Source organism: Protopterus annectens, chromosome 11.part0 (assembly GCF_019279795.1).
Source record: "Protopterus annectens isolate FY-2018-M chromosome 11.part0, PAN1.0, whole genome shotgun sequence".
NCBI lineage: Eukaryota > Metazoa > Chordata > Ceratodontiformes > Protopteridae > Protopterus > Protopterus annectens.
In genome coordinates, this window is record NC_056745.1 from 530,907,493 (window position 1) to 530,934,721 (window position 27,229).

The 27,229-nt window shown below is 40.4% G+C and overlaps 1 protein-coding gene across 3 annotated transcripts in view; it reads right to left on the reverse strand.

Moving 5' to 3' along the window:
• Positions 1 to 21,818, reverse strand: part of TBK1 (TANK binding kinase 1) — a 3,544,425-nt gene extending 3,522,607 nt beyond the window's left edge. Inside the window, exon 1 of one of the 3 annotated variants that reach the window (XM_044088041.1) lies at positions 21,497 to 21,818. The gene's annotated coding sequence lies outside the window, so the exon portion shown is untranslated. Of the gene's footprint in view, positions 1 to 21,441 lie in introns of all 3 variants that reach the window. The other 2 variants (XM_044088040.1, XM_044088042.1) reach the window with 2 other exon arrangements.
• Between the last annotated feature and the right edge of the window lie 5,411 nt (positions 21,819 to 27,229).

The following is a 27,229-nucleotide window of genomic DNA, read 5'->3' on the forward strand; positions in this document are numbered from 1 at the left end:
GACAAAGGAAACCTCCAGACACTGGACCTATCCCAATTTGGTTTCATCAAGGGCATGTCATGCATATTCAACCTGGTGGACTTCTTTGAGAAGGTCACCAAAGCAATGGATGAGAGCAAAATGGTTCACACTGCCTACCTTGCCCTGCTCAAATCATTTGACACAATACCACACTCAGGCATTGCTGACAAACTCAAGAGTTTAGATATAAACCCTTATGTCACCCAGTGGATAGCCAGCTGGCTCACAGATAGGACCCAGGAAGTTAGAAATGGGGAGTCCAACTCTACAAAGAGGCCAGCCAGAAGCGTAGTCCCTAAGGAATTGGTCCTGGGACTGCTCCTTTTTAGCACTTCCTTATCTGAAATTAGGTCAATGTCAATGGCCTCTAGCTCTAGCTGACTAAGTTTACAGATGATTGCAAATTAGGAGAAGTCACAGAATCCTCCACGGATACAAATTTTCTCCGGGAAGGGCGGACACAGACAAATAACTGGTGTTACAGACATGGACTAAAACTAAATGCTAAGAAATGCAGAACAGTATCCCTCAGAAAGTCATCCACCCATGGTAACTATCATATTGACAGCACAGTTCTAAAAGCTGACCCAGCAGTCAGGGACTTGGGGACACAAAGACAGTAATTTAGCCTTTGCCCATCACATGTCTACAGTAGTGAGAAAATCATTCTATGCTGTGCAACTTACTATACAAAAGTATGGCAACTAGGTCCAAGGAAATAATTGTTCCACTGTATTCGGCATTCATCACACCTATCATTGCGTACAATGCCCCCTTTGGTATGCATCTAACCAGACACATTCAATAACTGGAACATCCATGTCAAAGAATAAAGGGCATAAGTAACATGTCCTATGCAGACCACCTCAAGGCCCTTTCCCTGCATTCTGTCAACTAAAGGCTGAGGGGAGATCTATACCTGGCATAAAAAGCACTGTCAGACCCAGTCCTGACAGATCTCCTGCATATCTGCAAGAGAAACAGCATGAGAATTACCCATGCTAAAGACTTAAATATTGCCTGCGATATAAATAGGACCTGCTGGAGACCAACAGAGAGAGATATACACATGTCAGACACTACTCCTCTGGAACAGGCTCCCCATCAATGTGAAGCAGAACTCCTTCCAACTTGTTCAAATGTAACTTGGACAGTTGGATGGGGAACAGGAAATTCATCCCTGGTTTGGTAACCATGTCTCTAAAGGATGCAAAACAGACTGTAAATGGTTTATCTCTCAAGCCACTGCTCACAGTTATCAAGGGCACGAGAACTTGTCAGAAATTTGGGCTGTATGGCTAAGCTTAAAAACTCTTCAGTGGTCATTAGCCTAGTACACACATATGGACCTATATTATACATATATGATTGATTACATCTTATGAGGTTCCTTCTCAACTACTCCCAATTCGTTTTTTCCTTCTCAACTACTCCCAATTCGTTTTTTAATCTAGATTTATTTAGGGGTAAGGTAATCAATTTAGTGCACCAGATTAGAACAGGAATTTAGGTATCCATGTTTTTGGATTTTTTTTTAACTTCTCTAGACAACTAGTTTGCTTTATAATGGCATATGAGTTAGCAAACAATAAATATATCACACCTTTTCATTTTGTAATGCTATAGTTAAGAATATAGTTAAGAAAAACAATATCTTTAAAGGAACATTAATTATCATAAATTTCTTCAGTAGTGGTAAAAAAAGAAGAATGTTTAGCTTGCTGAATGTCAATAAATTAAGCATGTTCTTACTACAAGAAACACACTTACTGAAAAGAAATATCAATATCTGCATAACAAACAGTATGTAGTGTAAGTAACTGCAATTAGTTTGACAGTCTCAAATGCTTTGTGCTATAAAATAAATGAAGATAACACAAATGCTATAGCAGTAAACTACACACACACAGTTTCAGCAGTACTTATGGGAACATAAGATTAAATATTTAGGTGTGATTAATTGCTTGAGGATATGTGGGAAGAGGTTAATCAAAAGAAATATAAAAATAAAACGGGAAGTCGGAAGCTCCTAATTATGGATATGGACAGCAATATTCAAACACTACAAAATGTTTTAGTCCCCTTTGTATTGTATTGTCAGATATATTTTTTATCAAACAAAGGGAAAAAAGTTATGTATACAAATTAATGAAGATTTGAAGGACTTTATTTGGGAGAAGAACAGGGCAAGAGTAAAGCAGGATCAGGTCTTTTAAGAAAAGAGAAAATCAGCCTAGTGTGTCTAACCCTATGAACAAAGAATGGTTGGATGGATGGCTAAATAAATAAAAGTTGATTCTCTCAACAGAGCAAGGCAGTTTAGAGCTAAATGATTTGAAGGGGTACATTAGAGCAACAAAGTTAAACCCAGGATGCAAAAAAACTCCCTCACCAGCCTCAGTAAGAAGCCGAGATCCCTCATAAAATCCTCAAAAGCTAGTTACAAAAATAAAATTGCCAAAGATTCCAAAGACAACCACAAGGCATTCTATAGTTATGTCAAGAATCTAAATGGCAATGCTCAGATCTGCTCTGAGCTACAACAGAATGGCATTAAATATACTGATCCCAAGGATACTGCCAATATCCTGGCAGATCAATTTAGTGCCAACTTCACTCCCCCTCTCACCCCCTAAAGGGCCCATCTCAATACCAAAAGATTGCCAAATTCCGATAATCACGGCCACACAGGTAGAAACCGCACTCTCCAAAGCTAAGAATACAGCATCCATGGGACCAGATGACATCCCAGGCTGTGTACTACATGAACTACAAAATGAACTGGCACCTCACCTAAGTGTCATGTTTAATCATAGCCTCACCTCAGGCTTTGTGCCCAATGAGTGGCACACAGCTACAGTTATCCCATTCCACAAGGGAGGATCCGCCTTGGATCCTGGGAACTACCATCCCATCAGTCTGACAAGCCTGATCTGCAAGGGCATGGAACGCATTATCATGGAACTTATAAACAAAGACATTGGGCAACCTTCAAACACTGGACCCCACCCAGTTTGGGTTTGTGAAGGGCCGATCTTGTCTCCTGAATTTGATTGACTTCTTCGAATCAGTCTCCAGAGCTGTGCACGAGGGGAAGGTGGTCCACACAGCCTATCTGGACCTCGCCAAGGCCTTCGACACCATCTCCCATTCTGGAATCATTGATAAACTTACTAAGCTGAGCATAAATCCCTACGTCACTCGATGGGTTGCCAACTGGCTTACTGACAGAACCCAGACTGTAAAAGTAGCCGACTCCAAATCCAGCTCCAGACAAGTGACAAGTGGAGTACCTCAAGGTGCAGTCCTGGGACCACTCTTGTTTGGCATCTACTTCTCTGAAGTACAGGCCAACATTAAGGGACTCTGGCTAACCAAGTTTGCAGATGACTGCAAACTGGGAGCCCATTATTGAATCCCCAAATTATGTGGATATTCTACAAAAAGGCCTTACAGAAACACATGCCTGGTGCCAGAGCCATGGGCTCAAGCTCAATGCCAAGAAATGTATAGTTATCCCCTTTGGAAAAAAACATGCACCCATGAACTACCACATAGGTGGCACGACACTAAACATCGAAAGTGTGATGAGAGACTTAGGGACACAGGTGGACAGTGGTCTCACCTTCAATAACCACATCACCACAACAGTCAGGAAATCCTTCTATGTGGCACACCTCATCACTAAGGGCTTTTCATCCAGAAAAAAGGAGGTCATTGTCCCACTGTACTCATCCCTCATTAGACCCATTATAGAGTATAATGCCCCATTTGGTATGTACCTCACAAGACATCTGCAACAGCTGGAAAGGCCACAGAAATACCTCACTAAAAGAATCACAGGCCTAAAGCAGATGCCATATGCTGACAGTGTAAAAAAACTCCAGCTATACTCTGTGGCATATCGTCTACTCAGAGGCGATCTCTGCTTAACATATATGGCCATGTCAAACTCTCAGCTGTTGGACATGCTCCACTTAAAGAAATCCCAATCCCTCAGAGCCACACGCTCCAGGGATCTAAACCTGGTCATCACAATGAACAAAACATGCTAGAGGGATAGGTTCCTGACCCAGATACTCCCCACACACTGGAATAGACTGCGCATACATGTCAAGCAGAGCGCCTCCTTGGCCCTCTTCAAAAGGAACCTTGATGATTGGATGGGAGATAGGAAATTCACCCAGGGGATCATGTCAGTCGCCCTGCTAGACAGGGGCCCAGAGAAGTAAATATTGTGGGGAGAGGGGATCATGTCAGTCGCCCTGCTAGACAGGGGCCCAGAGAAGTAAATATTGTGGGGAGAAATATCCAGGGAATTGTTATGGCTAGGCTTGCATAGGCCCTAGGGCCGATAGTGAGCAAATACAACTTACAAAATGTATATTACAGTCATGACTCTACAGTAGTTTAACAGTAAGGTTTTACAGAGCATGGTATAGAAGTAAACTGTGGAGATGAGTAGAGGAAATACAGGGGGTTAAATAATCAGAATAGGAGAGAGGAAGGTTGAATAAAAGAGGCAGTGGAAAAAGGGGTTAGAGAAAGGAGCTAGAAGTAACAGGGATGTTATATAGGTAGAATTAGATTTGAGATGTGACAGGACGGTTGGGGATGAAAAAAATACATGTGGAATTAGAGAAAAGAGGTATGTAATGTAGAAAAGTATAAGGGATAGAGGAGAAAGATGGGGGCTAGAAGAGAAGTAGTTTACGGTGGCTGACTGCAGTAGCAGGACCAGTGATTTCTGAGGTGTTCCTTTAATGTTGCCTTGAATAGTTTTGGTTTGGTAATGTTTTTGTACTGTGACTCTACCTTCTCTATCACAGATTCATAACAAAGTAATGGAAAAGAGAAAGTGATAGGGGACTGTGAAATGAAAGATGCAGCTCTGGTAGAGTTTTTAGTTGCGTCAAAAACTGTTATAATAGTGGTAATTAATAGGGTGAATAAAATATTGCATGACAACTATAAAAATCAATCAGAGGAGTATAGAAAAGATTGAGAAGACATAATGAAAAGGCAGTTAATAGAGCAATGAAAATTGGTAAGGTTCCTAAGTATGCAACAAAATCTAGGTTTAGGAATTTTAGATGGGCTTGTTTACATAGGTATTTTTATACCTGGAAATAGACTTCAACATTTCCAGAAAAAAATATTCTGAAGATCTGATGGGGAAGAGACAGGACTGAAAATGTTGTTTAATTTTTATTTATTTATTTATTTTGAGAATGTAAAGAGCTAAGAATGCAACAACTACAGCAGTATTGTACTAGACATCAAGTAAACTTGCATTGTTGTCAATGTCACTAAAACTTCTGGAAAAAGCAAAGGCTTTTCAAGATGGCTGCACAGTGACAAACAGCTCAATTTCAGCTCTCCAAGTGTAAAAAAGAAACTGTTAGCTAAGAGCCAGTAATTCTGCCTGCTTTAATAAAATTCAGTACTGTCTGAATGCCAGCTAAAGAAGAAACTTCGAGAGCCTGAAAGAAAATCAACTAGAAAAGGTGAAGAGACAACACTAACTAGGAAGAATCCTGCAGCTCTTCAGCAAAAGCAGTTGAAGCTTCAGCATTGGTAAAAGAGATGGCTTCCAATAATTTAGAGGAAAAAATTAGTCAAATCTACTCACACAGGATTAAAATAAATGTAACACTAAAGGAGTAAGAACAGAAGACAGACAAATGGAAGAAGCTTTAAAACAGCTATTCAGATGAACCGACGGTCAAAATTAAGAAAAGGCTAAGTAAGAGACTGCTCAAGAAGACCTGTTTCAAAAAATGGTAGAGTTACAGGACAGTGCATACAGATAAAACCGGAGACTTTTTGCTATACTAGAGAAACTGGAAGGAACAGACTGTATTAAGTTTTTGAAACCGCAAATAACTATATGGACTGGTACTCCACAGCAGGATTTGTTAACTGAAAAGGGACATTGTGTGTATACTCCAAACCTGGTCATGAGAAAGCAGCCAACACTTGTATTAGTAAATATACAATCATAACAACAGAAAGAGCTGATCCTAAAAAAATGTGTCAGCAGGGCAAAGTATTAGAAATTGGAGGCAGCAGATTTTTTTTGTAGAAAAAGATTACTCACTGATGCTGAAATGGAGGAGGGTAGAGAAATAAAGAAAGAGTAGGATTTTGGATGAAAGCCCTTACGACGAACAGCCATGACCATACAGAATATTTTATTCACTAAGTAGCTGAAGGTATTCTAAGAACTAAGCCAAATTAAGCCAGTGTGACAATGCCAAAATCAGATTTTATTAATCAAGATGACTGCAAGTAGGGGGTTAAAAATAGGACAAAGAGGGCTAGAATTTACTTGAGAAAATTAGCAATGGAAATAACTCTGGAGGGAAAGGTATTAGAGACTGGGATAAGGCTAAGTAGAAGTTTGGAGTGGGGATAGAGACTGCCTTCCCCAACAGGGATTAATTACAGAAAATATGCAAAAATAATGGAATGCACTGAAGCCTTGCTCTGCCAGAGTATTTTCTGTAGATTTAAACCATGTCTCAGTAATGGCACGTACATCTAAATTCTCCAGAGTAAGAGCTTGTAGGGTGTACAACTTCTTGTTTAGGCTCCTAGCATTTAGCAGTAAAGCATTTAGGTTTCTGTGAATTTTAATTGCTATCCTAGCAGGTTTGTCAATTTGCACTTTGGCACTGCGAAAAAAAGTCTAATGGATGGGTAAAGTTTTAGCCAATACTCGGAAGGCTAGGGGAGAAAGGCAGACCACTCTTTTCAAAGCAACACAGTCTGTTAACTATGTCCTCCTATGCTGACAAATATTTAATCTGACTGGAAAAATACCAGAAACTATACCAATTATTGAAGTCAATCATCTTTTGTTTGTACTGTGGCATCATTCTTGGTGAAGGCAGAATGCTGCACAATGCAAGGCACATACCTGCCCGAGATGCATCTTCAGAGAGATCAACAATGTCTCCCCTTCATATAATCTACAGAAGTACCTCTCGGGTCATTAATACCCACATGGACTATGACAGAATCATACCGGTGCCTGTAGTGTAGTGACTTGAGTGCGTACATAATTTGGCAGAACCTGGCTCCAGATAAACAAGAAGATGATATCAATTACGTGCTTATTCTAGCGAGTGGTGCATCTAAGGAGTCATACAACAGAGTCTCCAGTGACAAGAGTCCTGGATCATATGCTGGTTTGCCTTATGGGCTTTGCTCTTGGGGTTCCACTGTGTGTAGGCATATATGTGGTGTTTGGCTTTGGTGAGTGCTTTAGAGATTGTGTTGCCATTTATAAGTTTAGGAGGTCTTTGAAGTTTGGGAAGATTACTTTTTAGTACCTCAGCATAGGTTGATCTTAGTGTGTGGCGGATGTACAGTGTATATTACAAGTGTACACACCCCTGTTAAAATGCCAGGTTTTTGTGATATAAAAAAATGAAACCACAATAAACCATTTCAAAACTTTTCCCACCTTCAATATGAGCTATAACCTGTACAATTCAATTAAAAAACAAATCTGTTAGGGGAAAAAATATAAAAAAATAAAAAAAAACGTACGATAAGCTGGTTGCATGAAGTGTGCACAACCTTAAACTAATACTTTGTTGAAGCACCTTTTGCTTTAATTACAGCATTCAGTCTTCTTGGGTACACACCTGCCATCAATTAAAGAGACTGATTAACCCCAAATAAATAAAGTTCAGCTTTCCTAGTAGGATTTTCCTGACATTTACTCAGTTGCCTGCTACAGCAAAAGCCATAGTACGCAAACAGCTTACAAAGTATCAAAGGGATCTCACTGTTGAAAGGTATCAGTCAAGAGAAGGGTACAAAAAAAATTTCCACAGCATTGGATATACCATGGAACACAGTAGAGAAAATATGGGGCAACAAGTGACGTTACAAAGACAATAACTGATCAGGGAGGCTGCCAAGACACCTACAGCAACACTGAAGGAACTGCAGGAATTTCTGGCAAGTACTGGTTGCGTACTACATGTGACAGCAATCTCCCATATTCTCCATATGTCTGACCTATGGGGTAGGGTTGCAAGAAGGAAGCCTTTTCTTACACAGAAAGACATCCAGGCCTGGCTAAAATTTGCCAAACAATACATCAGGTTTCCCAAAGGCATGTGGGAAAATGTGTTATGGTCTGGTGAGACCAAGGTTGAACTTTCTGGCCACAATTCCAAAAGGTACATTTAGTCCAAAAACAACACTTCACATCACCAAAATTAGAACACCATCCCCACTGAAGCATGGTGGTGGCAGTATCATGCTTTGGGATTGTTTTTCTTCAGCTGGAACTGGGACTTTAGTCAAGGTAGGGGGAACTGTGAACAATTCCAAATACCAGTCACTTTTGGCCCAAAACCTTCAGGCGTCTGCTAGAAAGCTGAAGATGAAGTGGAATTTCACCTTTCAACACGACAAAGACCCCAAGCATACATACAAATCAACAAAAGAATGGCTTCACCAGAAAAAAATTAAAGTTTTGGAATGGCCCAGTGAGAGCCCAGACCTAAATCCAATAGAAAATCTGTGGGTGACCTGAAGAGAGCTGAGCACAAATGATGCCCTCGCAAACTGACAGATTTGGAGTGCTTTTGCAAAGAACAGTGGGCAAATATTGCCAAGTCAAGATGCGTCATGCTGACAGACTCCTACCCAAGAAGACTGACTGCTATAATTAAATCAAAAGGTGCTTCAACAAAATATTAGTTTAAGGATGTGCACACTTATGCAACCAGCTTATTGTACGTTTTATGTTTTATATTTTTCCCCTAACATATTTGTTTTTTTCAATTGAATTATACAGGTTATAGGTCACACTGAAGGTGGGAAAGGTTTTCAAATGATTTACTGTTATCACACACAATTCCCCTCCACAAAGGCGGCCCCTCCACAGAACTAACCAACCAATTACCGCCCCATAGCTATTCTCTCTCCACTCTCCAAAATGCTAGAGAGATGCATTCATTCTCAGGTCTCAGATCACCTCCTTACAAACAACCTCCTCTCCAACACACAACATGGTTTCCAACCAAACCATAGCACCACCACTGCCTTACTCTCTTTCAGCAACACTATCCTGCAACATAAACAATGGTTCTCTCTCCTCAGCTACTTTCCTAGACCTATCTAAAGCTTTCAACATGGTACCACACAAACAACTCATCTCTCTTCTCACTAAACTATCCTTCTCTCAGTCAGTCACCGACTGGTTTCAAAGTTACACTTCTGACCACCAACAATCCATTGTATGGCAGGCCGACCTATCCCCCCCCCCCCAACTACCCGTCTCCATAGGGGTTCCCCAAGGATCCATCCTTGGACCCCTACTCTTTTCTGTTTTCACCAATAATCTAGCCTCTGCCAATACACATGGCATACTCCTACAATACGCAGATGACTCAACCATCATCTGCTCCCACTCCCTACACAATCTGCAAAAAGTCACACAGGATGCCTTTTCCTCTGTTGAAACTTGGTTATCCAATGCCCAATTAATACTCAACCCAAACAAAACTAAACTACTAATCTTCCAACTCACCAAACTTACTCAAAACAACTCTCACTTTAACATCACAACAAAAGTCAAACACCACTATCCATCCTACAGAACACACCAAATTGCTAGGAGTGGAAATAGACAAACTGAACTTTGACATTCAGATCTCCATGACCATTTAAAAAAGTCCACAAAAAAATAGGAGAATTATATAGAAATCAGCAACTACTTATCAAAGCTGCAAAGATTTCAGTAGCAAATTCTCACCTTCTCTCCACCCTACTCTATGCCTTTCCAATATATACCAACCTAAGGCAATGCAATCTAAATAAGCTCGAAACCTGCTACAACAAAATCGCCAGATTCGCCACAGGGGCATCCTACCGTAGTCAACACGGTCTTTCACTGGCAGAACTGGGCTGGCTAGAACTCCCTCACCTCCTTCAATGGTATCAACTCTCACTCGCCCACCAACTAGTAAACCATCCACCAGAAGTCCCATCCCTCTAGAATCTACTCCAACCATATCTTACCACCAGACCACTAACATCCAGCAACAAAAACCTCCTACAGGTTACTACAGCCAATAACTCTGCTGAAGCAGCACTATTCTCCTGCGCTACAGCCAAATTATGGAACTCCCTCCCACCCACCCACAACTACTTCTGTAATGTCTTGCACCCACTTCAAATCTTTACTAAAAGTGCACCCAAAATCTTGCAGGATATGCCCTTGCAACTAAATATCACCCACTCCACCCACCCACTATCTTGATTACAGCAAGCTCGGTTGCTCATAAGACCTACTATTGGTTAGAACAGAAAGTGTATGCATACACATACATTTTTATTGGTTAAACCTTGATTTGATTTGTAAAGAGGGCGCTGGCCCAATGCTACCCCTTGATTGGTTACAAGTGATTTTATTAGGAGTTTCCCCGTCTCATTCACCAAGATCTGAAGAAGGTTAATTCCGAAAGCACTTCTCGTTGACAAAGTAAGAGGGGATTTTATCTCATTTTATTCATTTGGGTTTCACCCATTTTATATGCGTCTTGTCATTAAAGAACATGGTGGTATTTTTGGTTGTTCTACGAAGATCTGTAGTAAAAGGAGGTTTACTCAAGTGCAACAATGATTTGCTGGCTGGACTTAAATACAAAAAACAGACCTCAAACACCAGATACGTTTAAACAGAAACAATATATACAGGCAAAGCTTTAGAGACAATTTCCTTTGTCAGTGCTTCAAGCACCATCTCTTACACCTCTCAGAGTCTTGAGCAAAAGACTTTGTGTATATGTAGCTCTATGCTAAATATAGCAGACTTGCTAGACAGGGATCCAAACAAATAAAGACAATACTGGAGCTCTCAAGTCCTGTGGTTAGAATTTCACAAACATTTAGTTTAATGGTCTCAGCGGGGGTGGGTCAAACTCAAAGAATGGGGAAATAAACAGTAGGAAGGTAATCAAGTCAGGCACTGGAATGCAAATTTAAAAAGGTATATACAGTTATAAAAAGTACAAGCACAAACACTGGAGCTGAATTCACAGTACTACCACTACTGCAATCCTACCTCAGACTAAAGGTACCAGACTATGCAGCAATTTACCAGTAATGATGTAATACATGACTAAATGAGGCTCAAATCTGGCAGCAGATCACAGTCCTGCCACAACTATAAAATATGCTACAAGACTGAGGTCCCAGACTGGGTTCAAAATACAAAAACAGCTATAATTTACATGTAATTCTACTTATGGAAATAGAAAAAGTGCAGTATGATGTCTAAAACAATGCTAAAATCTTCCAGTAATGCACAATCTCCACACGGTTGCAAATGAAGCTAGAAAACAGATTCCCAAGACAAACAAAAAAAATGCAAACATAACTTTTTAGGCTAAACCATGTACAAAAAGCAGAAAAGTACAAAGTATCATCACACAGGTCACCACTGTAAGTGTAACTTACAATATTTAAACAAACAAGTGTTTTTTCTCCCTTTTTGATGAAAACCTTGTCTCACATATCTCAGAGCCTTAAACAAAAGACTTAAATTCAGCATTGATCAAGACCAGTTATCAAATACAGTATCCCCCCTTTGCAATGTACATCACTAAATATATCAAACAGAAATACCTCAAAGGCTACTAACCACAAAGAGCACAGGTCTAAAGTCCCTGAGATATCAAGAGAGGCAAGGAGCTTTATTCTGAGTCGTATAGACTTTTGAGGTGAGATCTCAGTCTCACTTACTGCCCTATTAGAGACCTGACTGTCCTGTACCTCTTGTTTCTCTGCAACCCCAATATATCCACCAATACTACAACCAGAGACCAAAATCAGAGACCAAAATCTTCACCAAAAAATAAGTAAAACCTAATGAAGGGACAAGTTTATAACCCAGTGATCCCTAAACTCTGGAATAAACTTCCCCTACATGTTAAGCAGCGTGAGTCACTATCTTCCTTTAAACATAAACTAGATGAATGGATGAGTATCCAAAACAACTTGAGGACTGATTGATGTGGCCTTGCTAGAGAAAGGAGACAGCCTAATGGAGGGTACTAGCAAGACAAGAATGGTCATGAGACTCAGTGGCCAAGGAAAATCTATGAATCTGTGAAAACACCCCCCCAATAACAATGGAAAATGTTACTTTGATTTGTTTTCTTTTCTGTTAAATGTATGTATACTCATGTTAACATTTAAAATGTGTAATTTAATAAAATGTTAAAAAACAAGAAATATTCCTCATAATGAGGTAAATTTGAAAAGTATGGCAGAAGCTGTTCTAATAACATCCCAGAAGACAGTGCAGTGAACACTTAAAATGAATAAATTTCAGTTCTGCAATATTAGCTGCTTCAAGACAATTATTTCACCATGTAATGTTTGTGTCTTGTTTGTGACTTTTGGCTTTTCCTGGTTAGGGGTCGCCACAGCGGAACTCCGGTCCGCTAATGATTGGCGGTAGATTTTTTACGTACTGGCTTGCCAGGCCTAACGCACAACCTTCAACGAAGGAACGCCCATTTATGCATATCGCCACACAGAAGACGCTCTAACTGAGAATTGAACGGCCAACGTCTAACTGTGAGGTGACCACGCTACCGCAGCACCACCACCGCAGGTATTTCACCATGTAATGATGCCCTAAAATCTCAAAAGTAATATTCATTCACTGATCACTTTAGGAGAGTGGGAACTGCAAGGTTAAAACTGGATGCTGGGCTTGTCCACAGGACAGAGGCCTGGCTTGCTACTGAGCATCCTGTAGGAAGGCATCTCACAAGAACTTTATGTACACATACACCATATTCCCGTAAAATTATTAGCCTGCTTTTTAAACTCAAAACTACCAAAATTAAAATTTTGTCAAAATGTAAATTAAAGGTCATGTTGCTAAACGCTAAGAGTCTAAACATGAAACTGCACTCACTGCATATTCTTAACCCTGCAGTCACAGAAACCCGGTTCAAAGCTGCAGACAGTACCCCAGCCATACCAGGTTACTCACCCTGTCATTCATTCAGACCCCAAACCGTGGGCAGCAAAACAAAAGGAGGTGGAGTTGCAATTTATATAAAAGATGCACACATCTCTAGGCTGGTCAAACAGTATTATGCACAGGAAATACTCCAGGTGCAGTTAACTGACAAGACCCCCTTTTCAAACAATAGCTAGCTACAGGCTTCCACCTCTGACTCAATATGCCCACTCCACTTATCTGGACCTCTTCGAACCTATCAAGATTTAACTCTTTACCCTGATGCTGGGCGACTATCCAACCACAGACTGGAAGAAATACTCATGCCAAAACACAAATGCCCAGAGATTCCTTGATTTCGCCAATGCAAATGCCTTGGACCAGTTGGTTAACACCCCCACAAGAGGTGAAAATATCTTAGACTTGGTATTAACCAACATGAGTAACCACTGCAGCATCCCTACAGTGTCATTATCCCTGGTAAGATCTGACCACAAAGCAGTCACTTTTGAAGTCACCATTTCCCCTGACCCCACCGCTAGCTAGGGTCAAACAAAAAACTTAACCAAAGTGGATTACAACTTCCTGAGGGAAGGTATAAAAAGCTTCACAAGCCCCTCCCCCTCCACAGGGACTGGTACATATGTCTAAACCTACATCAAAGTACAATATGAGCATTTATATAGCTGCATGGTATCAACAATACCAGACAGAACAAAATCCTCCTCCTCAAGGAAGAGTAAACCTGTCTGGAGGACATCTACAATAAGTAAACTCTATAATAAAAGGAAAAAATTGCTGTTGAGGACCAAGAAGGAGCAGGTGTCTAATTGGAAGCAATCTCTCCTTAGCCTGAACAAGTAAATAAGAGCACTAGTGAAATCCTCCAAAGCAAAACTTAAAAGTCCAAACTGTCCACATCTACTAAAGACAATCATAAGGCTTTCTTCACATATCTCAAGGGAAACACTCAGATCTGCTCAGAACTGGTGGTCAAGGACATCATATACACAAATCCTGTAGATATAGCCAACCTGCTGGCAGACAGGTTCAGTGAAAAACTTCACTCCTCTGTGCCCCCATCAGTAAAACGGGACATCCCCAGTACCTGCCCCCCTTCCCTTATCTCTAGGGACCAAGTCATCACTGCCCTATCAAAGGCAGAAAATACAGCCTCCATGGGACCCAATAACATCCCAGGCTGCATCCTACATGAAATGAGACAGGAACTTGCAGCAGCATTAGGCACCCTATTCAACCAAAGCACGAGTACCTGCTTCATCCCAGCCGAGTGGAGGACAGCTACTGTTAACCTTTTGCATAAAGGTGGAGCGTCCACCGATTCTATAGACCCATCAGCCTAACTAGCCTGATCTGCAAGGCCATGGAGCGGATTATCATGGACCTCATTAACAAGGACATTGGCAACCTCCAGACACTCGATTCCACACAGTTTGGTTTTGTCAACGGGAGGTCACCCCTGTTAAATCTGGTAGACTTATTTCAGACAGTCACTAAGCCCATAGACCAGGGGAAGACCGTGCACACCGCCTACCTTGACCTGGCTAAGGCTTTTGTTACTATTCCCCATTCAGGTATAACAGATAAACTCTCTCAACTAGGCATCAATCCATATGTTACCAGATGGATAGCAAACTGTCTCACTGATAGAACCTAGGCAAAACAGGAGAAGCCACCTCAAGTAGTAGACTCATAACAAGCGGTGTACCCCAGGGATCGGTCTTGGGGCCTCTGGTGTTTGGGATATACTTCTCAAGAGGTGCAGGCCAAATCTAGTGGGCTATGGTTGACCACGTTTGCAGATGACTAAACCTGGGTCCTGTCCTCAATTCCCCTAGTGATGTGGACATCCTCCAAGAGGGTCTCACCCAAAGAAATGACTGGTGCCAGAAACACGGCCTCAAACTGAATGCCAAAAAATGCATCATCATCCTTTTTGCGGAGAGCGATGTCCCCACAAATTATCACATTGATAATAAGGCACTAAACATGCAATCAGTCATGAGGGACCTGGGCACCCAGGTCGATAGCAAACTGACGTTCGACCAACATATTGCCTCCGTTGTATGGAAAAATTTCTACATGGCCCACCTCATTAGTAAGGGTATCTCATCCACGGACAAGGTGGTCATAACATCCCTGTATTCTTCCCTTATAATACCCATTATTGAGTACAATGCCCCTTTCAGCATGTACCTCACAAAGCACATGCAGCAGCTGGAGAGATCCCAGAGATTCCTCACCCCAAGAACCCAGGGCCTCAAACATCTACCCTACAAACATAGGCTAAAAGCCCTGCCTCTCTACTTGGTCTCCTACAGACTCCTCAGAGGTGAACTCTGTCTGGCATACAAAGCAATCTCAGACCCCGCCCAGATGGGACTGCTGCATATCTGCAATTCAAGCATCACTCGAGTAACCCACATATGTGACCTCAACCTGGTTTGTGACATCAATAGGACTTGTTGGTGGGACAAATATGTCTCCCAGAGACCCCCCCCTTTGGAATATACTCCCTCTCCATGTAAAGCAGAGTATCTCATTAAACCTTTTTAACCTCAACCTGGATAACTGGATGGGGAACAGAAAATACGCCACTGAGATTCCACCTGTGTCCCTGCTGAACAGTGGCATAGGGTGCTGACTTGTTGGAACATTGGTTAAATTCTTGGCTAGGCTTGTAAGGGCCTCATGGCCAATAGCCTAGTAACTTCCTATAATCGTAAATGTTTTATAAAACATATTTAAAAGTCAGTAAAAAAGAAAGCACATTCATACAACACTATAAAATGGGTGGATTGCACCCACAACACCCAATTAGAACAGACATTCTCAAACAGGGGGATTAATATACAAGGGAGCTCTGTATCAAGTCCACTGCTTTACACCAGAGTGTTAAGTAGACATGAAGCATTGAAAGCAAAAGCTGCCATGTTGGTTTTGCAAGATAAATGGGACCATTTAGCAAATATCAGATGGAAAACAAAACTAAAGAAAAACAAAAAATAAAGGTAAATACAATAAGCAGTTACAACAAACTGTTTGTCTTTCCCCCACACTACCCAAGATGCTTAAAAATCCACATGTAGTGAGTAAGAGAAAATAAATGTATTAGAATGAAATATGTATGTGTTTGAGAGTCAGAAAGACTTTGAAAGCCTCTGAAAGAAGACTTTCTTTGAAACTTTGAAAGAAAGTGGCTTTAAATCCTTGGTGTGTGTCTGTGTATAATGGAGAAAAGAAATCATGACAATAAGAATGACCTCAAGTAGGGGTATAGAAAATAGACAAGATGGGGTTGGAATTTACTGGAGAAAGTTAGGAAAACAAATAACGAGAGAGAGAGAGAGAGAGAGAGAGAGAGAAAGATAAAAAAGTGAGATGTGGTCTAGCAAAAGTTTGGACTGCAGGTTAAAGACTGCCTTTCCAACCAAGGAATGTTATCAGAGTATAGGCAAAAAAAAGGTTAGGGAGTGCTAAGTAAAAGACCAGCAACTGTAGAGTTTTTACACAAGTTAGAACAGAAGCTTAAGTTAAATAATAATTAGTACGGCATATAAAATACTGCATGATAATATTGCATGATAAATTTAAGAATCAATCAGAGGAGGCTAGAAAATATTGGGAAAAGAAACTGGAAAGACACTTTACAAGAGAACAATAGGAGGACATATGTACGGCTCCCATGTATACAACAAAGTCCAGAAAGTGTTAGTATTTGGCTTGGAAGTGTTTGCATGTGTATTTTCATATTGCACCCAGACCAGAAAAATTTCCGCCAGTTAGACAGCAAATTCTGTAAATGTGATAAGAAATACAGAGGTAACTGGAAACATGTTTTTGGCAGTGTTATACGAGTTGGCAGATTTTAAAAGTTTAAGAGTACTCTGACAAAGAAGTTGGAAGAGCAAATGGCTGTAACTAAGGGAATGATTCCTTTGAACTGGGACACAGGATCTGAATTGCCAACAAATGGTTAATGCCTTAGTAAGTTTAATATCACTGGCTATCAAAAAAGCAATTACTAGAAAACAGAAATCAAAATCTAAACCAAATACATTTGAAGTATTGAATATTTTGAGAAAGAAAACAATTGGGAGGCGGAATCTTTAGAAAGGGGAAGGTGCATATTACACAGAAATGAATGGAATTTACTTGTAGGGAAAAATACATGCAAAGTAACATTTAAGAGGTGGACTGGGGTTTAAGGGATTGCAGAACAGAATAATTCATGCAATGTTGTAGTGAATGACAACCGATTAAAAGAAAGAAAACATAATATGTAATGCATTTAAATGAAGTATGTCAATATTATTTATTTGTCATTTGTTAGCCAGGTTAGTGCATCTGAGCTAATGCGCTTTTTCAGCGGACACACAAGGTGAAAATCTCCAAAATGAAAGATTATACAAACTTGTTAAAAATTTCTATTTACAGGCCAAGTATAACAAGTAAAACAAATGTGGTACAGAAGTTAAAAACACATAAGTTTACAAAACAAACTAAGAAAAAAAAGAAAAACCCCTACAAAAAAATTGTACAGGCAGAATGTGAGTACAGAATAACAAATTTGTATACAAATTTAAAAAATGTGTATATATTACAAAGGTTATTAGGTAGCATGATATTTTAAAAGAAGAGAAGTAGTAGAAAGTGGGAAGACAAGTTAGAAGAGGTTAAAGAAGAACATTTGGTCGGAGCGAAGTTGCAAGGAGAGACTAAAGAGTTATTTTGTAAAGTATAAGAAAAGAAATAAAAAGGGGAAAATGAAAAAGATAGAGGAGTAGGTTTAGAAGAATAAAAAAAAAATTAAAACAGAAATCGGAGGGATGAAGAGTATAGTAGTAGAAAGATATTTTAAAAGGTGAAGAAGTCAGAATATTTAGAGGATGTGAGGGAAGGTAGGAGGCAGAGAGGAAAGAAAGGGTAGGGGAAAAGAAAAAGGGAGAAAGGAGGGAAGGGCAAGAAGGGAGAAAATTTAAGTGGGATGGTTACAAAGACATCTCCTAGAACTGTGTAGGTAATGTCAGAGAGCTGTCTTGAATTCTTGTGCATGGGTGATATTTCTTGGGGTAAAGGGAAGTTTATTCTATGAGACAGAAAGATAAGAAAATAGGTTTTGTCCTAGTGACGTTTTAGGTTTGCAAATCTGTAAGAAAATTTGGTCAGAACTTCTAAAGGGGCATGATGGGTTACAGAGGGAGACAGAGGATATGCCGGGGCAGAAGGTTCATTTATTTAAGATGCAGTGGACTAAAAGAAGTAGAGATTATAAGTGCTGGTTAGGAAATTCTAACCATTTAAGATTCTGGAGTGCAAAGCAGTGATGAGATTTCAGAGGCAAGTTAGCAGCAAATCTGGTAACTTTGTTACATGTGGTTTCAAGTTTAGATAGAAGAGAAGACTAAGTTAGTGAGAACTGGAGAGCAGTACAGGAGGTTAGGAAGGAGCAAGTGATACTCTGGAGTTGGGTGTAAGGAACCTTTGGTTTCTAAACAATAAGCCAAACTTTTGATGAGTTTTTATTTATACTGTTCTTTCTGTACATGAAAACTAAATTTTAGTTTGACATTGATAATTACACCAAGTAACGTTGTTTGAGGTTCAGAAGAAATGGTGTTATTTAAGGAAGAGATGGTGAAAGAGGATTTAAGATGACTAAAAGATTTAGGAAGGAAAAGGAGGAGTTTTGTCTTTTTATGGTTAAGGATAAGATTATTATTAGTAAGCCAAGCTTCAGTAAGATTACAGGAGGTTTGGGCAAGAAAAAGAAGATCAGAGGGATTTGTCAGCAGAAGTAATGACAGTGGAGTCATCTGCATACTGTATGAGAGAAGAATGAGGACAAGATGTGTGGAGTTGTTTAATAAATATGTTGAAAAAAAGAGGGCCAAGAATGTAGCCTTGTGGAACACCCATACTTAGAGAGAAAGGGAGATAAAGCAGAGAGCCATTTGACTGATTGCTGTCTGTTAAGAGAGGTAGCTAGTAAACAGGAAATAGTTGTAGGGGAGCGGTTGAGGTAGTTTAGAGAGGAGGATGGAATGGGGGACTGTGTCAAAGGCTTCAGAGTGGTCAAGGAGGAAGCAGAAAACTAGCTTATTATTGTCTCTGGCAAGGAGATAAGAGCAGTGGTGGCGCTGCGAAGGGGGGAAAAGTCGTGCTGGGTATGGAGTAGGAGTGATAGGATTTGTTTATAGACAGTGCTAAAAATTTTAGAGGGAGGAGAGAGCATGACAACAGGGTGGTAATTAGAGAGTTCCCACGTTTGTGAATAGGTATGGTATAAAATTTATTCCAGAGTGGGGACGGTAGATTCACAAATTGATAGATTTAGGACTATGGATACTAGGTATGCAATAGAATTGGCAGCTATCTTTCGGAATTGTGAAAGGAAGTTGTCTGCTGAAGGGAAGCATGGCTTATGTTTGTGAAGAAGCTTTCTGATATAGTTAGTGAGTATAGGACTTGAGAGAACAAGGAGTTATTTTTTGGGTTTATGCTGGGAGGTGAGGGATCGGTGGGGTAAGGAGTAGGCATAAGTTTGCGTATAGTATCAATAAAACAAGTATTAATGATAGAAGCAGTTTCTTGAGGAGAGACTTGCTGGGTCAGGGATTAGGTGTAGAGTGTTTTTGAGGGTGAAAATTTTGGTTGACTGTTGTATGCCAAAATTTTTGGGGATTTCTAGATTGTGTAGTTAGGGGTGTGTGATAAAAGTTTTTTTTAATCTATGTTTATGTATTTTTCGGTCAGGTTACATAGTTCCCTATAATTTTGCTACTGTATGAGAAATTTGGTTTTTAACCACAGTTTCCATATTGAATCTCTATTATGAAGATCGGGTTGTCTTGGTGAGCCAGAGTGAGCAGTGTGATTAGACTCTGATAATTCTGGGAGGGGCAAAGACAGTTAAGAGTGTTTAAAAAGATGGAGTTAAACTGTTCCACTGGTTCATCAAAGGTCAAAGGGAAAAGGACCAGTTCATAGCAAAGAGATAGTCACTGAAAGTAACAGTGTTGAAGGTATTTAATTTTCAGCATTGTAAAAACTGATGTGGTCTAGGGAGGTGAATGGAGAATCTTTGGACGTGTACTGCAGAGTGATCACTGATATCGTCTGGCGAGGATTCAGAGTTATGACAGAGGTTAGGAAGGGAGATTAGAATCCAGTCCAGGATGGGTGTAGAATTTGTAGGTTTATACAGAAAAGTGGAAGAGGAGATAAGCTGAGTGTAGCCATATAGCTGTATGCTGGAGACAGAAGAGAATCAAGAAGTTTTGAGCAAGCTAGACAAGGTTGTTTTCTACTGAAGTATGTCTGCCTAGGTCTTCTGTGATGTTCCTCCGTCTCTCCCAATATTTCATGAAACAAGCCATTTTGCGAGAAAAGATGGTGGATTGCACTTTTACTTCAGATAACATGTTACTTCACATACCCTTGTTAAAATGTCAGTAACTATACCTGATTATTCCCGTCTTCAATAGTTTAAAAGAAAACGGTTACATGTGATACAAATGCAAAAAGAAGAAACAACAATTTCAGCACTACCGATTGACTTGTCTTTTTTGTCATACTGACATAAATTTATAACTGTTTTCTGTCTCGTAGGTTAGTGAAAAGGTAGGTTACTAATCCTAGATACAGATTGTGGTAGACGTGCTTTCTGTTGCTTGAAGTTGGAGAAGGGCGGGGTTTGCTACTGCCCAGCTGTACCCGGGGTGACTTCATAACATAAATGACCGTGGAAAGGATGATCTTACAAGGGAAAACATTCCCTGGGAAGATTACGTTAATAAATCACTTTTTCAAAACTCTTGCTTAAATCAAAAATTAAACTGGGACCGTGCGCGCGACCTCACTGACAGCATGCGCAAACCGGCGTGCTGTGCTTGCAAGAAACAGAACGTATAACTGAACATTTGGGATGTCACAATTCATGCAGTACAGTTTAAGAGAAATAGGACGTAAAACTGAGCAATTTGGGATATCACAATTCATGCAGTACTGTGGAAGAGAAAACCAGTACAGGGCAAAAAAGAACGCCAAAGTATTATAACAACATTAAGATTAAACTGTTATCCTAAACATATGTAGCACTTAAGAGCGGTCTCCTGTTTTCACACTGCAGCCTACTACAGAGGATTCATAGCTCCTATACTCTTAACCATCTAACTGACCGTCCCACAAAAATCAGGAGAAATTGTATAATACAAAGAACTGGCAAGCTTTTTAAATATCAATCTCAATAATGAAACAGAACTTTCAAAGAGTGCAGTAACAACAAAAAATACGTGGACTCAGCGGAATGAGCAAACTTATAGGTTCATCTAAGAAAACTATTAACCTAACCTATAAATAATATCAGTCTAAATGTTTATCTTGACTCCTACCTTAAACAAATTTTGCGATCTACCCTAAACAGTAGTTGATAGAAAAACACACAACCTGCAAATATCCCGTATCTACTTCCGCGTTCTGCAGCGGTAATGGAAGAAAAAAAAAAAAAACGTCACCAAACTGAAGACTTTACAGCACCATTACGTCTGAGGAAACAGAACGAATTATATGGAATGTGTGACATCAACGTGTTACGCAATAGCAAGCTCCGCCCAACACCTACTCCTTCAGGCTGTTACAAGACACCTAAGGCAGTTATTAAAATTTATATTAAAAAATAGCAAGACGTGGCCGTAATACAAAGTCAGAAAAACAACGAAAAAGATAATCGCAAAATACAAAGATTCGCACGTGACCAACCACCGTGAAGCATAGCTTTTGACAAATCAAGTGATAATCACGGACAAACCGGGGAACTTTTAAAAATATTATTATACCATGATCCCCCCAAAACGTGCACGCTGATTGGCCAGCGTGCCCGTTGTAAATCGAGTTATACTAATGGAAAAAGGTCAGGTCGCCCGGACTTTTTTCCATTAGTATAACTCAGTTTTTTAAAACACTGTCTCGCTATGTTAAATGGGTTTAACATAGCGAGACAACTTTAAAATAAGCAACGTTGCTTATTTTAAAGTTGTCTCGCTATGTTTAAACCATTTAACATAGCGAGACAGTGTTTAAAAAAAAAAGCAACGGAGAAAGCAAGATCTCCGTTGCTTTTTTTTAGTGTTTCGCTATGTTAAATGAGTTTAACATAGCGAGACAGTTTTAAAATAAGCAACGGAGATGTCCTACATACAGTATGGTAGACATCCAAATAAGGCGCAAAAATAAGGCTTGGTAAGATGTTAGAACCAGAAGAAGAAAAAAAACTAAAATATAATTTACAATTTTAGTTGGAAGTATAATATTTACAGTTCTTGTTAGGCATACTTAATTAAGGCAACAACAGCAATATTCGGAAAGTATTGCTTGCAGTTTATGGATATAGAGCAAGGCGCGTAAGGGAGGCTGGGGGAGGTCTAGCAAGGAAAGGTTAATGAGGATAGTAAATCATAGTGATGATAAAGAATGTTATGTTTCAGCCAGGAGTGGAGCATAAACACACCCAAGAGTTTGATAAGGGGTTTTTAGGTGTTCAAGGAAAGAATGATTGTTTGCTAATCTAATAGCATGTGAAATACAATTCTATTTGTTGGTGACTGAGTAAGAAGAGATGCTGTTTCCAGTTGATTTGTGAGGTTTATAGATGTTGAGGAGTTGCTTGCCATGTAAATGAAGGAGTCTATGTGGGTGACAAATAAAACACAGTTTAATGTTGGGCAGTCCAGTTGTTTATGTATGATACTTGGTCCGTAACTAGTTGTCTGAAGTCAAGGTACTAGGGTAGTTTAAGCTAGTTCAAATTTTGAGAGTTTTGCAGTGATGTGTGTAATATTCCTCACTGGATGGCAAGTTTGGCCATTTTGTTATAGCATAATTTGCATTTGGATTTAACAGAAGCCTGCAGGTTGGTAAAGATAGGGGCACCATATAAGAGAGAGGAAAGGAGGTAAGTTGTTGCTAGGTTGGCTTTTGTGGAGTTAGTAAGAAAATGTTTGTGAATATATAACATGCCTCCATTTTAATGACTTTTAGGCATTATTTTCATAGGTAGGTACTAGGCTATTGGCCCTAGGGCCTATATAAGCCTAGCCAAAAAGGTACCCTGGCTTTCGCCACCCAAGAAAATTATTTTCCTATGCCCCTGTCGAGCAGAGCCACAGAAGTGATCCCCGGGGCGAATTTCCTATTTCCCATCCAATTATCAAGATTTTTCTTGAAGAGTGCTAATGAAGATCTTTGTTTGATATAGATAGGTAGTTTGTTCCAGAGTATGGGAAGTCTCTGGGACAGGAATCTATCCCACCGGCATGTTCTGTTTATTGTGGTGACAAGGTTTAGGTCCCTAGACTGTGTAGCTTGGAGGGATTGGGATTTCTTTAAGTGGAGCATGTCCAACAGCTCTGGGTTTGACATAGCTTTGTATATTAGGCAGAGATCACCTCTGAGTAGGCGATATGTGACAGAGTAAAGCTGGATTTTTTTGAGATGGTCTGCATAGGGCATCTGTTTGAGGTCTGTAATCCTGTTTGTGAGGTATTTCTGCGGCCTTTCCAGTTGTTGTAGATTCTTGTGAGGTACATACCAAAAGGGGTGTTGTACTCAATAATGGGTCTAATGAGTGCCGAGTAGAGGGGAACAATGACCTCTTTTTTCCTGGATGAGAAACATTTTGTGATAGGTGTGCCACGTAGAAGGATTTCCTGACTAATGTGGTGATGCGATTATCAAAGGAGAGACTGCTGTCCACCTGTGTTCCAAGGTCTCTTATCACACTTTCAGTGTTAGACTACTGCCTATGTGGTAGTTCATGGGTACAGAGTTTTTACCAAAGGGGATGACAATGCACTTTTTGGCAATGAACTTGAGGTCATGGCTTTGCCACTAGGCATCTGTCTCAGTGAGGCCCTTTTGTAGGATATCCATATTGTTAGGAGTTTCGATTATGGCTCCTAGTTTGCACTCAATCACTCTAGTCATAGGTGACTCTATAGTCAGGCACAGTGATGTTCCACTCACCAGGCTAAACAAGGAGAAAGTTACTGTTAGCTGCCTGTCGGGTGCCAGGATCCACCACATAATGCATGCGTTCAGGTCACTCCACAACAAGTACAAATATGACTCTGTCATTGTCCATGTTGGTGTGAATGACCTGAGACGTACCTCCCTGGACTACATGAAAAGAGACATAGAGGAGCTCTCCGATCTTGTAGCCCAGGCAGGTATGACCCTAGCCTTGAGCAGCATCCTGCCATCACCCAGAATGATACTACAGTACAAGGACAAAATGATTGACTTCAACAATTGGCTAGGCTTCTGGTGTCATTCTAAGGGGTTCCAGTATCTGTCTACCTGGGATGACATGATCAACAGACCACAATGCTTTGCCAGAGATGGCCTGCACCTGTCGCCCTTGGGATTCCGTATACTGGCTAAGGCTCTTGCCACCCCTATAGTGCCTTTTTTAGGCAAGATTCAAATGACAAATTCATCACCATAACAGGTACAAACAAGCAAAATCTGAGGGTAATGCTACTCAATGCTAGAAGTCTAAACCTCAAAATGCACTCACTCGAGGCACTACTTAAAATGGAGAATATTGACATCTGTGCAGTGACAGAGACCTGCTTCAAGGTACTAGAGAGAACCCTTGCCTTACCAGGCTATAATTCATACCACACCTTTCGGCCACCTAACCTGGATCGAAACACTAAAGGCGGAGGCGTGTCCATATTCATAAAGGATATCCACACCTCCAGGCTAGTTGCTCAGCATAATGCATCCGAGATTATCCAAGTGCAACTAACTCTGAGCAAGACCGCAATCCAAACTGTAGCTTGCTACAGATCCCCCACCATACCCCAGGATTTTCATTCCTCATTTCTTGATACACTGGAAAATATTAGTATACAACCCAACACCCTATTAATGGGCAATTTCAACTACCCCACCATTAACTGGGGAAACTACTCATGTACCAACTCTTTTGCTCAACATTTTCTGGAATTCATAAATTCCAATGCCTTGGATCAACTTATCCACACCCCCACCAGGGGCAGCAATATCCTAGACCTGGTCATTACCAACATGGGTGACCAGTGTTCCACACCAGACGTCAATTCCTCATTGGTCAGATCCATCCACAAGCTAATGACCCTAGATATCCACATCCTGCCCCCACCCCCCATTAGGGAAACCACCATAAAATAATTTCTCCAAAGCCAACTTTACTCTTCTTAAAACAGAAGTGGCAAACTTCACGACACCCATGCAGATGGACAATAGAGGTACGACTGCTGAATACTACATAAATGCACTTTATAAGCACTTACACAAGTGCATGGATCATGCTATCCCTAATAGAACCAAGATGCTATCCTCCAAAAAAAGGAAGCCAATCTGGCGGTCCCCTGCCATAAACAAACTCTACAACAGAAGAAAGAAACGTAAAAAAAGAGTAAAATCCCATGATTGGAGGAACTCCCTGGTCAGCCTCAGTAAGAAGCTGAGATCCCTCATAAAATCCTCCAAAGCTAGTTACGAAAACAAAATCACCACTGATTCTAAGGACAACCACAACCACATTCTATACGTAGTCAAGAATCTCAATGGCAAAACTCAGATCTGCTCTGAGTTACAGCACAATGGCACTAAATATACAGAACCAACAGATATTGCCAACATCCTGGCAGATGGGTTCAGTGCTAACTTTACCCCCTCTCACCCCCTAAAAGGCCCATCTCTATACCGGAAGAATGCAAATTTCCTGTAATCACAGCTGCACAGGTAAAAAACACACTCTCCAAAGCCAAGAACACAGCATCCATGGGACCTGATAACATCCCAAGCTGCGTTCTACACGAACTACAGAATGAACTGGCACCCCACCTAAGTACCATGTTCAATCATAGCCTCACCTTAGGCTTTGTGCCCACTGAATGATGCACAGTGACAGTTATCCCACTCCACAAAGGGGGAGTCACCACGGACCACAGGAACTACCGCTTCATTAGCCTGACAAGCCTGGTCTGCAAGGCCATGGAATGTATCATCATGGAACTTATAAACAAAGACATTGGTAATCTCCAAACTCTCTACCCCACCCAGTTTGGGTTTGTAAAAGGCAGATCATGTCTCCAAAACCTGATTGACTTCTTTGAAGCAGTCACCAAAGCCGTAGACAAGGGTAAGGTGGTTCACACAACCTATCTAGACCTCGCCAAGGCTTTCAACATCAGCCCCCACTCTGGAATTATAGATAAACTCACTAAACTAGGTATAGATCCCTATGTCACAAGATGGATTGCCAAATGAAAACTCCAAATCCGACTTCAAACCAGTGACAAGTGGAGTACCACAGGGTTCAGTCCTGGGTCCTCTCCTGTTTGGTATCTACTTCTCTGAAGTACAGGCTAACACAGAAGGTCTCAAATTTGATAGGTTGATAGGTAAGTATTAGGCTGTCTGCCCTTGTGGACCTTTTCAAGTCTAGCCAGTTTCCCATTAGTGAGAATCAAACCCTGTACTTCTTGATTGTGAGGTTAAACACCTAAACCGTCATGCCATTTCCCTGATAGGTTTCTCTTTAAGGTTGTCATCAATTGTCCTTGCAAGCAGTTTTGTTTGGGATACCACTTCTATTTCTGTATTGTTTAGTGAAAAGATTTTAAAGCTGGATTTAGCTTTCTGCTGTGCCTGCAGGAGGAATAAGAGCAGTTTTGCTTTGTTTTAGTTTTAAGCAGTAGTTAGGCATAGTGAACCCAGTTTTCAACAAAGGTTAAGGCTTCTTGTGTGATTTGAAGAAGATGTGCTAAATTGGCTAATGAACATATTAGTGTTGACTCAACAGCATATTGTATAAGTGATACTTTTCTAGCAGAGGTGTGGAGGTCATTAATGAAAATGTTAAAGAGAAGGGAACCTAGAAATGAATCTTGCGGAACACCAGTGTTAACAGGAAGGAAAAGGAAGAAGGTATGTGGCCATTTGACTTTTGCTGTCTGCCAGATAGGTAGTTTTTATATCAAAGTGGAGAGTGAGAGGATAGGCCAAGAAGGATCATTTGTTGTAGGAGTTTACTACATGAGATGGTATCAAAGACTTTGGAGACATCTAGAAATAGGAAAGAGATACATTTCCAGAGTCCTTGCTTTTGTCTATATTTTCCACGCAGGATAA